Genomic DNA, 14,390 nt, shown 5'->3' with positions numbered 1-14,390 from the left:
AGTAGACCCATATCCATAAAACATTATCATCCATGCATCCATAAATCATATAATAATTAAACTTTGTATGTTACTGTCTTAGGTCAAAATAACTTTATAGAAATGTAAACTTGAAACAACATAAGAACATTCACACAATTTGACACAAGGATTTTACATGGAAACTCAATTTGTGAAAAACCACCAGAACATGCTACTAATTCCCACTCTTCTAAAGTGATGCCTTGTAAAATGCAAACCCTATTAGAGGTTACAATACACATTATTAAATGTGACCTGGTTAAAGGGTTTCAATCACCTTGTTAGGAGTGAACCTTGTTAGAGGACTTTAGAAGAATGTCACCCGGTTAAAAGATTCACAAATGATTGTTAGGTCAACCTTAATCCAAAGGATTTACTCTAAACTGATACAATGCTTATAAAGTAATAGTAAGGCTTGATCTGATAACAAATTACAACTCACTTGTAGATTACATATCTATGTTTTAGTGATTCACTCTTCTTGGCATTCACACACTTTAGCTCTGATAGCTTGTTCACCCTTCAAGAATTCATACTCTTAAGCCTTCTTGCTTTTCATGCCAACTGCAATCACTTCTGTTTGGCCACTGAATGAAGCAATACCCTAGACTCTTTTTCTTGCTTAGGTTCTCACACATGACAAACATTTCTCCTGACTATCTATCTCTATAAATAGAGAATTTAGATATTTTTTCACTTAACCACAATCGTCCATTCTAGGGTTAGGTAGGAAACAATGAATCTACCCACTTTTCCATTTGGTTCCTCTAGAAACTTATTCTACAATCTTCCTTGAATTTTCCTCAAACTAGTTTACCTTGAATTTTGTGCCACCAGATCATCATAGTTATCTTCCACATGCTTCACACAATTCAAGAAAATAAAATAGTCAGCTTAGATTTGTCAAATCTTTGATTTAATATTGTTTGTTGTCACTTGACAACTATATTGGTTTACTCAAAAAAACTAAAGTTTAGTGATGCTCGACACCAACTAAACTTTACTTGGTATATACTAACAATCACTTGGCTTGTATTGTTTTTCATCTTTTCTCGGTATCTCTTGATTTTCACTTGGTAGACACTTTTCTTAATCTTCTTTCAATCTTAACTAGAGTAATATTTTATTTCAAACTTTAAGTAGATAAATAATACACTATAGTACCAATGTCTTACTTGGTCTTAGTGCTTCTTTTACATACCAAATAACTCAACCTTTCTCTAGGTGCTATTGTTATCTACTCTTTTCAAATCTTCTTCATCTATCAACTAAATGATAGATTTTAGACCAAAAAGAAATTATCTCTCCAACAAGTAGCAATTTTGACATCATTGAAAAAATAATGATTGTTCCATTACAGGTTCTTCACTTCAAAACAATCTTATATCAACAGTTTCTAGCTTCCAGGGGTTGAGTGCAATAATACACTCATTTTAGGTCTTTGATTAGTAGAAAATTAATTATTTGGAATCTTTCCTCCACTTGTCTTCATGGTGCATACACCTATCTATTTTCTTGGAATTTCATGTTTTATATCATATCTATTTTTATTTCTTAATTTACATCACATTTATCTCACTCTTATATTTGGAATCAATACAAAGTTTCCAAGCTTACAAAGTTGAGGTCTTGAGCTTTTTCCTTTTCTCTTATTGGCACTTTTCAAATCTACTTTGTAATCAAAGATTCTCCTTGATTTCCATTGTGATTGGTGTGTCTCATTTTCACCAGCATATTTGGTATACATCTAACTTTCATGCATTTTATACATTTTGAATAGTTAATTAGATTTTGCATCCATTTCAATTATATCAAAAATACTAAAATATTTCATATAGTACCTAGATTTATCTTTCATATCTTGCAAAAACTTGCATTGTATGCTTTTATTTAATTTTTCTTGCATTATAGAACAAAAAGATACTAAAAACATAGTTAAATGTTCCTCTTTGGAATATCATCTATATTTAACAAAAAAAAACACAAAAATAAATTCATTTCATTGGTTACTTATTTCACTTTCAATATGTATGATTTGTTTCCAACAAGTAATTTAATGATTCCTTCAATAGACATGGTTGTAGGAACCATAATGAAGTGCCTAGTAGTGAAGATGTGGTTATGTCAAGTAAGATCTTGTATGATCCCATCTTTTCTTCATCTTCCTCTATTTCTCTTCAACCAAACCTTTGCCACAAACTTCTCTCCTGGATTCCCTTGAGTGATTTTGTGCTCAATATTAAAACATCTAAAGTAGTTGTCCATGAAAAACCATTGATAACTATCGAAGGATACCCTTCTCAACCAACTAGTCAACCTCTTATCACTATTACAGGTTTTCCTCAAACTCTTAACAAGCCTATCATATCTATCAAAGGAAAAAATATGATTCCTCTTGAGTTTTTCAATAATGAACATGTAGTGGCTTATACATATTGTATGTAAAATAATCCTAAACCTACTATTTAGACGAAAAATGAAAGTTCTCAATAGTATGTGTGTTAAATACAAGAGAAGAGAGGCTTCCAAACATAACTCTCAATATAACTCAAATTAGATTAGCAAAACCCAAATAGGATAAAGGGATTCACGTTCGCATTGTGATAAAATATTTGTGTCAATCATATGAAGCATATAAAAGAACATGTTTGATTATCATTGATGAAAACTATATAGGTGGCAATCAAGTCAGAACAACTCAAGAACATGATCAGTGAGCATGGTCCTATGATCGATGACTATTGTAGAGTGGTTGAAAGTATAATGGATGTCAAGGCATAAGTGGAATTATAATATGTGATCACATGAGCATAATCTATGATTATCCTATTGCATATTAATGACCACAACCTAATTGGTTGACTGGTGAAAAGAGTTCGGACTATCACATGTGTCAAGCAAAGAACACTTGGAGATAATTAGAAGTTCCAAGGTCATTGAATGGTATAGTATGAGAAATATTATTGACTGATGTGATGAAGATTTTGAATATTTTAGTAATGATGATTTGGCACAATTAGGATCAATGAAAATGTATATGGCAATTTTGACTCAGTGCATTAGAGAAGTCAAAACTTATTTGACATCTTGAGTTATGAACATGAAAGATTTTGTTGAAGGTTGACATGATTAGGATAAAACATATTGAGACATTAAGATATGTGAAATGCTTAAGATGTTTGAGTGGGAATCTTAAGTTTTGAATAAATGGCTAGGATTAAGAGGCAAAAAGTCGTGTCTAACATAATTGTTCTTAAAAATGTTTATAAAGAAGAAAAGTGTGCATGATTATGAAGAGCTAAGGTTGCAATCAAGATACAAATAAGAAGATAATAGAGTAAATTTTCATAAGAGAAGAACTGGAGTTTCATATCTAGATCAAAAATTGTGTTATTTCCTACAAGTTACAATAGACAAATCCCTAAATTAGGTGAACTCTAACAACTTCTTGTTGTAAATTCCTTAACCAAGTAAGCTCTTAAAAGAGTATTTAAAATCCTCTAATAAGGTAGATCTTTATAGATCTAGTTGTACTTCTAAAAAGGTACAAATCACTTCTAATAGGGTGAACCATCTCTAAAGGTGGTAGTAAGCTCATAGTGAGCTTGTGGGTATCATCCCCACCATGGTTTTCACCCTCTAATAAAGGCTTCCATTATACCAAAATAATTTTGTTATTTATGATGGTTATGTGTTTGTTTGGAATTGTTATCTTCTATTTACTATAACTGGTTATATGCTTTACTATTTGGAAGTTAGTATTTCAGTTCAACATATATATAGTTGAATGTTTACATTACTTGTTTGTACTAACTAAAAATTGGCATCAAAGCATTGGTCCTCTTGGTAATAAACCTATCACCTTGAGGGAAAGATCCACAATCATCGAGAGTTGTAGGTATGAGAAGAAACTTAAAAGTGTGAATTAGATGATTCAAGAGCTACAAGAGAAGCTAAGAAATTCCATATCTATAAGGAGAGAACTCATTAAAAAGTTGAACGAAAGTCAAGACTACATTTATCAACTATCTGAAGGATCCATGTCAAAATAATATGAGGAAGAAATTATAGAAATGGTGGAAAATGATCATAAAATCAAAGATAAAGTGCCAAACATGAAAACTGGTATAGCAAGATGTGTCAAGATCTTGAAAGAAAGAGAGAAGCCAAGGAAGAAAGGAAAATCATTGAAGATGGAAAGAAAATAATTGAGAATGCTTTAAGGTTAAATGATGAGCAATTTTTTTTGCATACCCCAAGAGAATGTCATCATCATACAAAGACTAAAGAGAACTAGTAGATTGTGACTGATAATTAAAAGTTGAAAAAAGAGAATGAGAAATTGAAGAAGTAAATGCAAACTAAGAAAGATGCAAATGAAAAGTTGAACCAATATAGTGAAAGCTTGGGAAAACATGATGATCAGTTAAATAATTAGAGAAAACACAACGATACAAGCAGTCTTGGTTACATGAGCCAAGAAACATTTATGATTAGTGATTCATCGAAAGTTGAATCCAAGAAGCAACAACACAATTAGAAGAGAGCCGCAAATAATCCAAGTAAGAGGTATAATCAACCTACATGTTTTACAATTAAAAGGTTTAGTAAAATTTCCTCCAATAATGGCACTTGATTGACATATCTACAAACAAGATCTCAAGATTGAGCAATAAGCTTATTAGTACAATACCTATTTTTGAGGATCAAAGGCCAATTGCCATAATTTGTATATTAGACATGACCATTACCAACATTGCACAACCTATGTGTAAGGGGATCTAAGTATTCATGGACCCCATGTTCCTAAGTTTTTCATTTTTATAATTTTAAACATAAAATAAACAATTGTAGGTTGAAATTTATAATATTATTTTAATATTTTGTAAATGCTCCTTAATGACTTGAACGACCATACAATTAGAACCAAGGGGCATTTTTAATTTTTTTTTCAAGCATTTAAGAAGAATAAATTTTATATCAAACTTTGTCTCTCAAGCCTCTTCGATCAAATAAAAAGGTCTATTTTTGTCCAAGAGTTTGTTTACAGAACCTCCTAAAAATCTCTTGTAATGAACACCTGAAAGAAACCTTTTTCCAACTTAGATTCATAAATCTAGATTTGTAAAACACAACTACAAGCTTGTACCTCCAAAATTTGAAATCTACAAAACAACCTACATAAAACCCTCACCTTGTAATATCTTCATTATTTCTTGTAAGCCTGAGATGAAATCATACACCATAACACACATAGATAAATCTACACAAACAAGTATTCATAATCCATATCATCTAATCAGAGATGACACAAGTTATACTCTAGAAAAATTCTAAAGAGGGAAAAAATGATCTCCAAAAATAACCATTATTCATGTATTACTCCTAAATAAAACCATTGCAACACATTTACACAGTCTCCACGAACACTTCTAAAACATCAATATTTTTACATGCACTCCATGTGAACAAGCATGTAATCACACATCCCATCTCATGCTTCAATTTCTTTTTATAATACATTCCATGTAAACAAGCATGTGATCACACATCCCATCTCATGCTTCAACTCCTTACAAACACAACTAAAAGATGCTCTCATGACCCCTTAGCCAAAATATCCAATCTTAAAAAACCACCGATGTGCTTATTTTTATATACATAAGATTGCATAATACCACCAAGTAGTATTATATTAAACCATGCTATTAATAGGATGAGCTTACAAAACCATTTCTCATTAAATTTATTTTTTATACTAAAATTCTAAAAATTTAAATATTTATCCAATACACAACCTCATATAAAATGTTACATACAAGTTAGTGTTGAAAAAAAATTGATATAAGTATGATAAATGTGTTTCAATCATTGTTTTTTCACTGATGTCAAACCTGCTACTTGCTGGTAAGATAATTGCTCATATAATTTAAGTAGTATCATTTATTTGATTGATGAAGAGGATTTGATCAAATGAGGTAACAATAGTACCTAGAGGAAATGCTAAGTTATGATATGAAAAGGAGTACAAGACTCAGTTAAGACAATGATATTATAGTGTGTTGATAATCTACTTAAGGTTGCAAAGGTTGGATTACACTGAGTAAGTCTGGAAGAACAAGTTAAAAAAAGTTTGTCTACCAAGCTTGACTGGGTGGATAGTAGTTGTTGAGAAAAGTTAATGCAAGTCAAGTAGAAAATTAGTTGGAGCCAAGCAAAGTCAATTTCAGTGCAAGTCAAGTAAAGTTTAGTTGATGTCGAGCACCAGTAAACTTTTGTTCATGCTGAGTGTTTTGACAATGGATGCTGAAATATGTACCAAGCATCAGAAGCCAGTTAATTCCAAGTGCCAGCATTATGAGAAAGATCAAGAATTAAATGAATTTGAGACGACAAGTTTGAGTTCTTGGATTTTGTAAACTATGTGGAAGATTAGGTTGATGAGCTGGTGGCACATAATTCATGGTGAACTTTTTTGAGGGCAAATTCAAAGAGAATCAAAGAAAAAGTTTCTAGAAGGGAATGAAATGACATGGGGGGTAGATTCATAAAATCCCACCTAATCTAACCTAACCCTAAAATGGATGATGGAGGATAAATGACAAAAGATCTTAATTCTCTATTTATAAAGATGGTTGATTAGAAGCAAGGGTTTTCATGTGTGAGAACCTAAGGAAGGCAAGGAGTCTAGGGTATTGCTTCATTTAGTGACCTAAGAGAAGAGACTGCATTGGCAAGCAAAGCAAGAAGGCTTAAGGGTATAGATGCTTGAAGGGTGAACAAGTTATCATAGCTGAAGTGTATGAAAGCCAAGCAAACTAGAGGACTAAAACAAAGATCTATAATCTGGAAGTGTGTTGTAATTTGTTATTAGATCAAGCCTTATTGTTGCTCTCTAATCATTATATCGGTCTAGGGTAAGTCCTTTGGATTAAGGTTGACCTAGCAGTCATTTGTAAATCCTTTAACCAGGTGATATACCAAGTGAATGATCTAAAGTCCTCTAACAAGGCTCACTCCTAATAGGGTGATTTAAATCCTTTAACCAAGTCACATTTAACAGTGTGCATTGTAAACTTTAATAGGGTTGGCCTTTCACAGGGCATCACTTCAAAAGAGTGAGAAAGAGTAGCATGTTACTGGTGGTTTTTCCCAAATTGGGTTTCCACATTAAATTATTGTGTCAAATGTGTTATAGAATCTGTTATGTTTCATGTTTACATTTTTGCAAATTGATTTGACAGTAACCTACAAGTTTTGAGTGATTGCATAATCTAATGGATGCATGCATGATGAAAATGTTTTATAGATATGGGTTCACTAAGCTGTGAAAAGATTTAATTGTACATCTGGACCTTGGATAACTGATTCACCCCCCACTCCCCCCCCCCACCTCTCAGCTATTCTAAAGAATTCCAACAATTAGATACAACACATAAAGTGGTTTTAAAAATATTGACCTCATTTAATGCACACATTTGTTATCTCCCTAGGATCATTAGAAATTACATTAAATTATATTATAATATTATGCAAAGTGTACAACACACCTTTTTCTAGCAATCAAGCTAACAAGTGGCTTGTGAATTCATTAGAAAACTTGTAAATGAGGATGAGAAGAATATGTTGTAATGGGTACAATCTAGGATAAATGAGGTGTGGATAAGTATTAAATCACGAGTAAACTTAGTACAATTTGGTGTCACCTATTGATATGCAATTGTATCAACATGTGTTCCATCAATACATGCCCAAAATTAAATACAAATAACATGGACATATAAATTTCACCATCACACTTACTCCTTTTGTATGCAACTAACATGGGGGCGCATATTATTGTTGGAAATAATAATGAGAAAGTAAGTTTGAAGAGGGGAGGGGTGGGGTGAATCAACACTTAAAAATTTTGCCTCTAAAATATATCACCATCATCCATCTCATAACTTAACATATAAACTAAAATAACTTGACATGCATCACATCCATAGCATAAAGTAAATAACACATAACACAATAAATTTGGTTACCCAGAAACCCTCCAGTGAGAAGGTAAAACTGGGGTAGGGATGACACCCAAAAATCTTCACTACTATAGTTGTAAAGTGTGACCAATTTTGGTTACAAAGTGTTTGATCATAAACTATGACCTACCCTATGAGGGGTCTACCCTGTTAAAGGCTTACAAGACTATTAGGTCTCACCTTGCTAAAGGATTTCAAACTCGCAATTAAGTAAACACTTAGTTAAGAGATTTACAATAGCCTGTTAGGACTACTCTATTAGGAGATTTACTCTATTTCCCTTGTTAGAATGATTCAACACATGATCCTTTAGTTAGCACTCTATTGCTTAATGTCAGATCTTCTCTTTGTTGTTTGTTTATTGATCATTATGATCTAATCTATCCTTTCTAAACCTCTCACTACTTGTCTTTGATTCCCTTAGACTAATTCTACTTTGCATAACTCTGACATAGCCTTCATAGCCATTATGAATGCTCTCTTTACTCTTAGCATTTATCTCCTCGCGCATAGATAAACTCTTTAGGGTTTTCCTTCCTTAAATAAACATAAGTGGAGATGGGCTAGGTCAAAATCACAGTTGTGGTTGATACTTATTGCTGCCTAAAAATTTCCTTAATCAAATTGGTTGAATGCATTGCATAGGGATTTGAAAATGACTCCATACTTATCTCTTATAATCATAAATTCATGATTATGTTGCCCAAAAATGGTTTACATAGGAGTTTGTGTCATAACAAACAACTATATCAAAAATTAGTCACTCAACATCCAAAGGCTCTAATGCTCAGCCTTTAGTGTGCTCTGAATATTGTAACTTTGCTTCTATATAACTTGACACTTATTGATACTCGACACCTGAATCACTCGGCATGTATAGACTACTTGGCACATACTAGTACTCAACATTAACTAGTCATATTGCTCGACAAGTACTGTACGAAAACTTATGCTTGACATGCTTTGATTGCTCGACTTGCACTAATTGCTCAACTTGCTTAGATCATTCGGCATACACTACGCACTTAGGTAAATAATGACTAAGTGTTTTGTCATTGCCTTGTCAAAATAAAAATGAGATCAACAATTGCGTCCTTAATACTTTTTATTGCGGATTCTTTTGATACGACTTCTTGTGGTAGATACAAAATTATAACTATATCTAAATGTAGATAAATAATTTTATAAAGAGAGATCCAAATGAAAGAGTTTATTGTATTACATGAATGCATCACCCAAAGATATTAAAAATTACTAGATCGTGTTAAATCTTATCAGTTTGTGACATTACGTGGAGTTTTATTACATTGTAACATCACATGCTTTTTTATTACATTGTCGTATTGAATGGTTTTTTAATCAAATTCATGCATCACACATAGTTCATCATACAAATTTCTAAATAGGTGGGATTTATCCCTTCTTTTCTTCTTTTTCATACATTATTATAGAAATGTGTAATTTTTCCTTATTTTTCAAGTTGTGTGATAGATGTTGATCATTGCATTTTTTATAGGTTTTGATGGAATACTCATACCAAGGAGAGTACAAACAAGAATCATTGTATTTTAGAGATTTTATGTTGTACGTGTTGAAATATTTACTTATTATGTTGGCATAAAATGTTTAAATACTATTAAGTGTAACTCAAGGTAGGTTGAGTAATTATAGCCACAGGCACATCTAACTATCAAACCACCTTTTTGAGTGAACAGAATGGAAGGAAAACATGGAGAACAACACCAAGGAGAGAGAGGAATGAAAATATCCTATATATTCATCAAATGATCTGCAAACATGCCTGGCTATGAGGCCTTCCAAGTTGCAACCAACAAAATGATTTACAAATTACAAGTTGAGATCCACGACCTCACTATCAATCTGAATCTATACACTACTCCCTCTAAACTATCCCCTCCAAAATAAAGCCTAACCTAAGCCTAGATGCCTTTATTTATACTTTCCAAAATGACTTACAAAAGATTTTATATCTTCACATTAGAGAAGGTCGACCACATAACACCCTACACACATCCCAATGCATGATCCTTACATTAAATACATAAAATCACAACTTAAAATAAATGAACAAGTCTACTCACAAAAGAACCAATTGAGCATAGAGAAACTTGGCCAAAGAAAGATATAGATGCGGTCGAGCATCTATCACATGACCACCAAATAGGCTCAACCAATATAGCACTCAACGAATACTAGCGCTCGACACACACTAGAACTAGACTCAAACTCTATCAAACTGCAACTTGGCCAACAATAAACTCGAACTCGATTGAAGTTGTAACTGGGCCAACACTAGAACTCGAGAAAACAACAAAGATGAGTAGGATAGCAAAGCAACCCAAGATGCTCCTGCATTAGACAACCAAGGTTTTAAAAAAAATGATCCTCTTGAATCATGAAGGTGTCACAATTCGAGCTGAATCCAACCCAGATTGAGAAATCCACATAGCATCTTCAATTGTTTTGTTCTTCCATTTTACCAAATACTCATTGTAATCTTTGTCTTGTGTACTCTTCCTAACTCTTTGGTCTAATATGTGCTCAATTGAGCTTCAATATGATTCTTAAGATAATCACTTGGTACAACAACTTCATCATCTTCCTCATGATACTCATACAAATCAACACCATTGAATATAGGAGATATATCCATATCATTAGGTAACTCTACTTCATATGCATTACCATTGTCAAACTTTCTCAAGATTCTACAAGAGCCAAACTTCTTCATTTTCAACTTACTGCATGTACCAATAGGAAAGCTATATTTTTTCTTGAATGAACCATCACCTCATCACCAACTTCAAAAACATGGTGTCTTTTAGAATTATCTGCATGCTCCTTATACTTCTAATTACTTTGTTCCAACCTCAACTTTGCTTCCTCATGTGAAGACTTCACAACATCAACAACACTTCTCTTCTCTTCACCATCAATATCCCTCGAACTTGATATACCTCTAAGTTGCATTCTAATAACAATCTGAAAAGGTGTTTTGCCAGTACTCTTATTCAAAAAATTATCATATTCAAACTCAACTTGTACCAATACCATATCCCATTTACTTAGTTTATCCCCAACTAAACATCTCAATAAATTACCCAAGCTTCTATTCACAACCTTTGTCTGTCCATTTGTTTGTGGATGGAATGTAGCACTAAACTTTAAATCAATATCCATTTTCTTCCACAAAGTCTTCCAGAAATAACCAAGAAACTTGATGTCTCAGTTAGAGATAATACTCCATGGCAATGCATGCAATCAAATAACCTATTTGATGAAAATCTCAACAAAATGCATTGCATCAAATGTCTTCTAACATGGTAAGAAATGTGTCATCTTAGAAAATTTATCCACAACAACAAATATGGAATCATACACTTTGTTGTCTTAGGTAAGCCAAGAACAAAATCCATACTCATGTCACTCCAAGGTTTCTCAAGAATAACAATAAGTGTATACAATCCAGTACTCTAACTTACTCCTTTTGCAACTTGAAAAATTTCACAACTCTTTACAAACTTATGAACATCCTTATACATATGTGGCCAATAATACTTGTCCTTAAGCAAACTCGATGTCTTATCAATACCAAAGTGTCTATCTAATCCATCTCAATGTTTTTCCTTAATCAAATTAATTCTCATAGAACTTCTTGGTATACAAAATTGAATCCCTTTGAACAACATACCTTCTTGAATAAAATACTCATCATGCTTACTCGAGTGATTTGATAGATTTGGTGTTCTGCACTCTCTCCACACTTCAGAAAAACAAGGTCTATATCATACAACTCTTTCACCCCATCAAAGCCAAGAACTTCAACCTTTATCTCGGTCAACAAAGAAAGTCTTTTGCTCAATGCATATGTAGATTGGTTAGATGCTCCACTCTTATGCTTTATCACAAATGGGAAAGTCTGCAAGTACTCAACCCACATCATATGTCTTTGTTTCAACTTATGCTAACTTCCCAAATACTGTAAAGCCTTATGATCAGTATACAACACAAATTCTTTAGGGAGTAAATAATGTCTCCACTTCTTCAAAGCTTAAACAATACCATAGAACTCTTGATCATATACATAATAATTCTTTTTAGCATCATTTAACTTCTCACTAAAGAAATCAATAGGTTTGCCTTCTTGACTCAACAGAGTTCCTATTGCACTACCACTTGTATCACATTCAACTTGAAATACTTTATTGAAATCAACTAAAGCCAAAACAGGTAATTCAACAACCTTTTGTTCCAAAGCTTGAAAACTCTTATTAGCACCATGTGTCCACTTAAAATCATTTTTATCTCCCCTCATTATCTCAGTCATAGCATTACAAACATAATTGAGATTCTTGACAAAATTTCTATAGAAACTTGCCAAACCATGAAATCATCTTACCTCACCCACATTCTAAGGTGTAGGCCACTCAAGAATTACTTTAACCTTCTCAAGATCCATCTTCAAATCATTAGCTAAAATTACAAATCCCAGATACTCAATCTCCTCTTGCATGAATAAACACTTCTTCAAATTAATTAATAACTTCTCCTCCTTTAATCTCTGCAACACTTGTCTAATGTGTTGTAGATGTTCTTCCTTAGTCTTACTTAATATCATAATTTCATCCAAATAAACAATCAGAAACTTACCCAAGAGTCTCTTTAGAACCTCATTCATCAACCTCAAGAAAGTACTCGGTGCATTATTCAAACTAGAAGGCATAACCAACCATTCATACAATCCATCTTTGATTTTGAAAGTAGTCTTCCACTCATCACCTTCTCTGATTTTGATACAATGATAGCCACTCTTCAAATCAATCTTGGTAAAGTAGTTTTCTCCACTCGAGAAATCCATTATGTCATCCATCCTCGACATATAAAACCTATATCTCACTTTTATCTAGTTAATAGCTCTAGAATTAGTACATATTCTCCATTCTCCATTCTTTAAGTGCCAATACAACAGTTACAACACATGGGCTCAAACTTTCTCTGATTAACCCTTTCTATAACAACTCCTACACTTGCGTGTTGAGTTCTTCATTCTTGGTAGGCATCAATCTATATGGTGTTTTATTCGGCAAACTAGCTCCAGGAATCAGATCCATACAATGACTTATGCTTCTTATTGGCGATAAACCATCAAATACATCTTTCGTAACAATCTCTTTGTACTTATTAAGAAAATTTTCAACCTCTATTAGCATTCAGTTAACACTGTCATCTTTTTTTGTTACTCAGCCAATACTATAGTCGGTTACTCAGTCGATACTATCACAACTCATCTTTCTAGGAATCACAATAAAGAAAACTTTATTCTTCTTCATGTTTATTTCAAATTTTTTTCCCATTACCAATACAAACTTGAACAAAAGTACAATTCACCTCTTCTAAAAATTAAATCAAAGGCAACAATGTTTTCTTTCTTCTCACCCAAAGAGTATATTGATTCAATCTACCATCATGCACAACATGTCTATCATATTGCCAAGGTCTACCCAAAAAAATATGACAACAATCTATAGGCATAATATCACACAAAACTTCATCAAAGTAGTTTCCAGTCTTGAATTTCACAACATATTGCTCACTTACCAACAACTTATGTTCATCCTTGATCCATGAAACATGATAGGGTTTATGATGTCTCTACCTTTCCAACTACAACTTTGTAACTAGCTCTTATGATGCCAAATTCGATGAACTTCCACTATCAATGATCACCTTGTAATGGTTTCCTTTCATTTTACATCTGGTCTTGAAAAGAATTCTCCTTGTGATAGGTTCATCAATTTTCTCATTACATAGAATTCTTCTTACCATCAAATTGTCTTCAGCCTCAGGTCCACTCAGTGAACCCTCTAATTCTCCTTGAACCACAATATTGCAACTACTACCTTCATTTTTATTTTTAGAATGTTACATTCAAAGGCTCTATGTCCTTCTGCACCATATTTAAAATAGGTACCTCTAAATCCTCCACTTCCATAATGACCTTTGTAAGAACTATCTCTTTATCGATAAGAATACCACCTCTCCACTCAGTCTTGCCTTTATCCTCACTTTTCCACTCAATTTTTCCCCTATCTGATATTGTATTGTCAGATTTGGTATTTTCACTATAAGATATACCTCTACCTCTATGGAATATGCCACCTGTACCTCTTAATCTTTACTCATGCTTCTTTGCCAAGATCTCCTCATCTTTCAAGGCATACTGACATGCTTCTTCCATGCTATCCAACTTTGCAAAGCTTATCTCATTTTGAATTGCAGATATTAAACCATTCAAGCACCTTGCAATTTTCTCAACCTCATTAC

The sequence above is a fragment of the Cupressus sempervirens genome, chromosome 10, assembly GCF_028749045.1.
Source record: "Cupressus sempervirens isolate cs-2001-9-10 chromosome 10, ASM2874904v1, whole genome shotgun sequence".
NCBI classification, from domain to species: domain Eukaryota; kingdom Viridiplantae; phylum Streptophyta; class Pinopsida; order Cupressales; family Cupressaceae; genus Cupressus; species Cupressus sempervirens.
Note: the sequence above shows the minus strand (reverse complement) of the source record.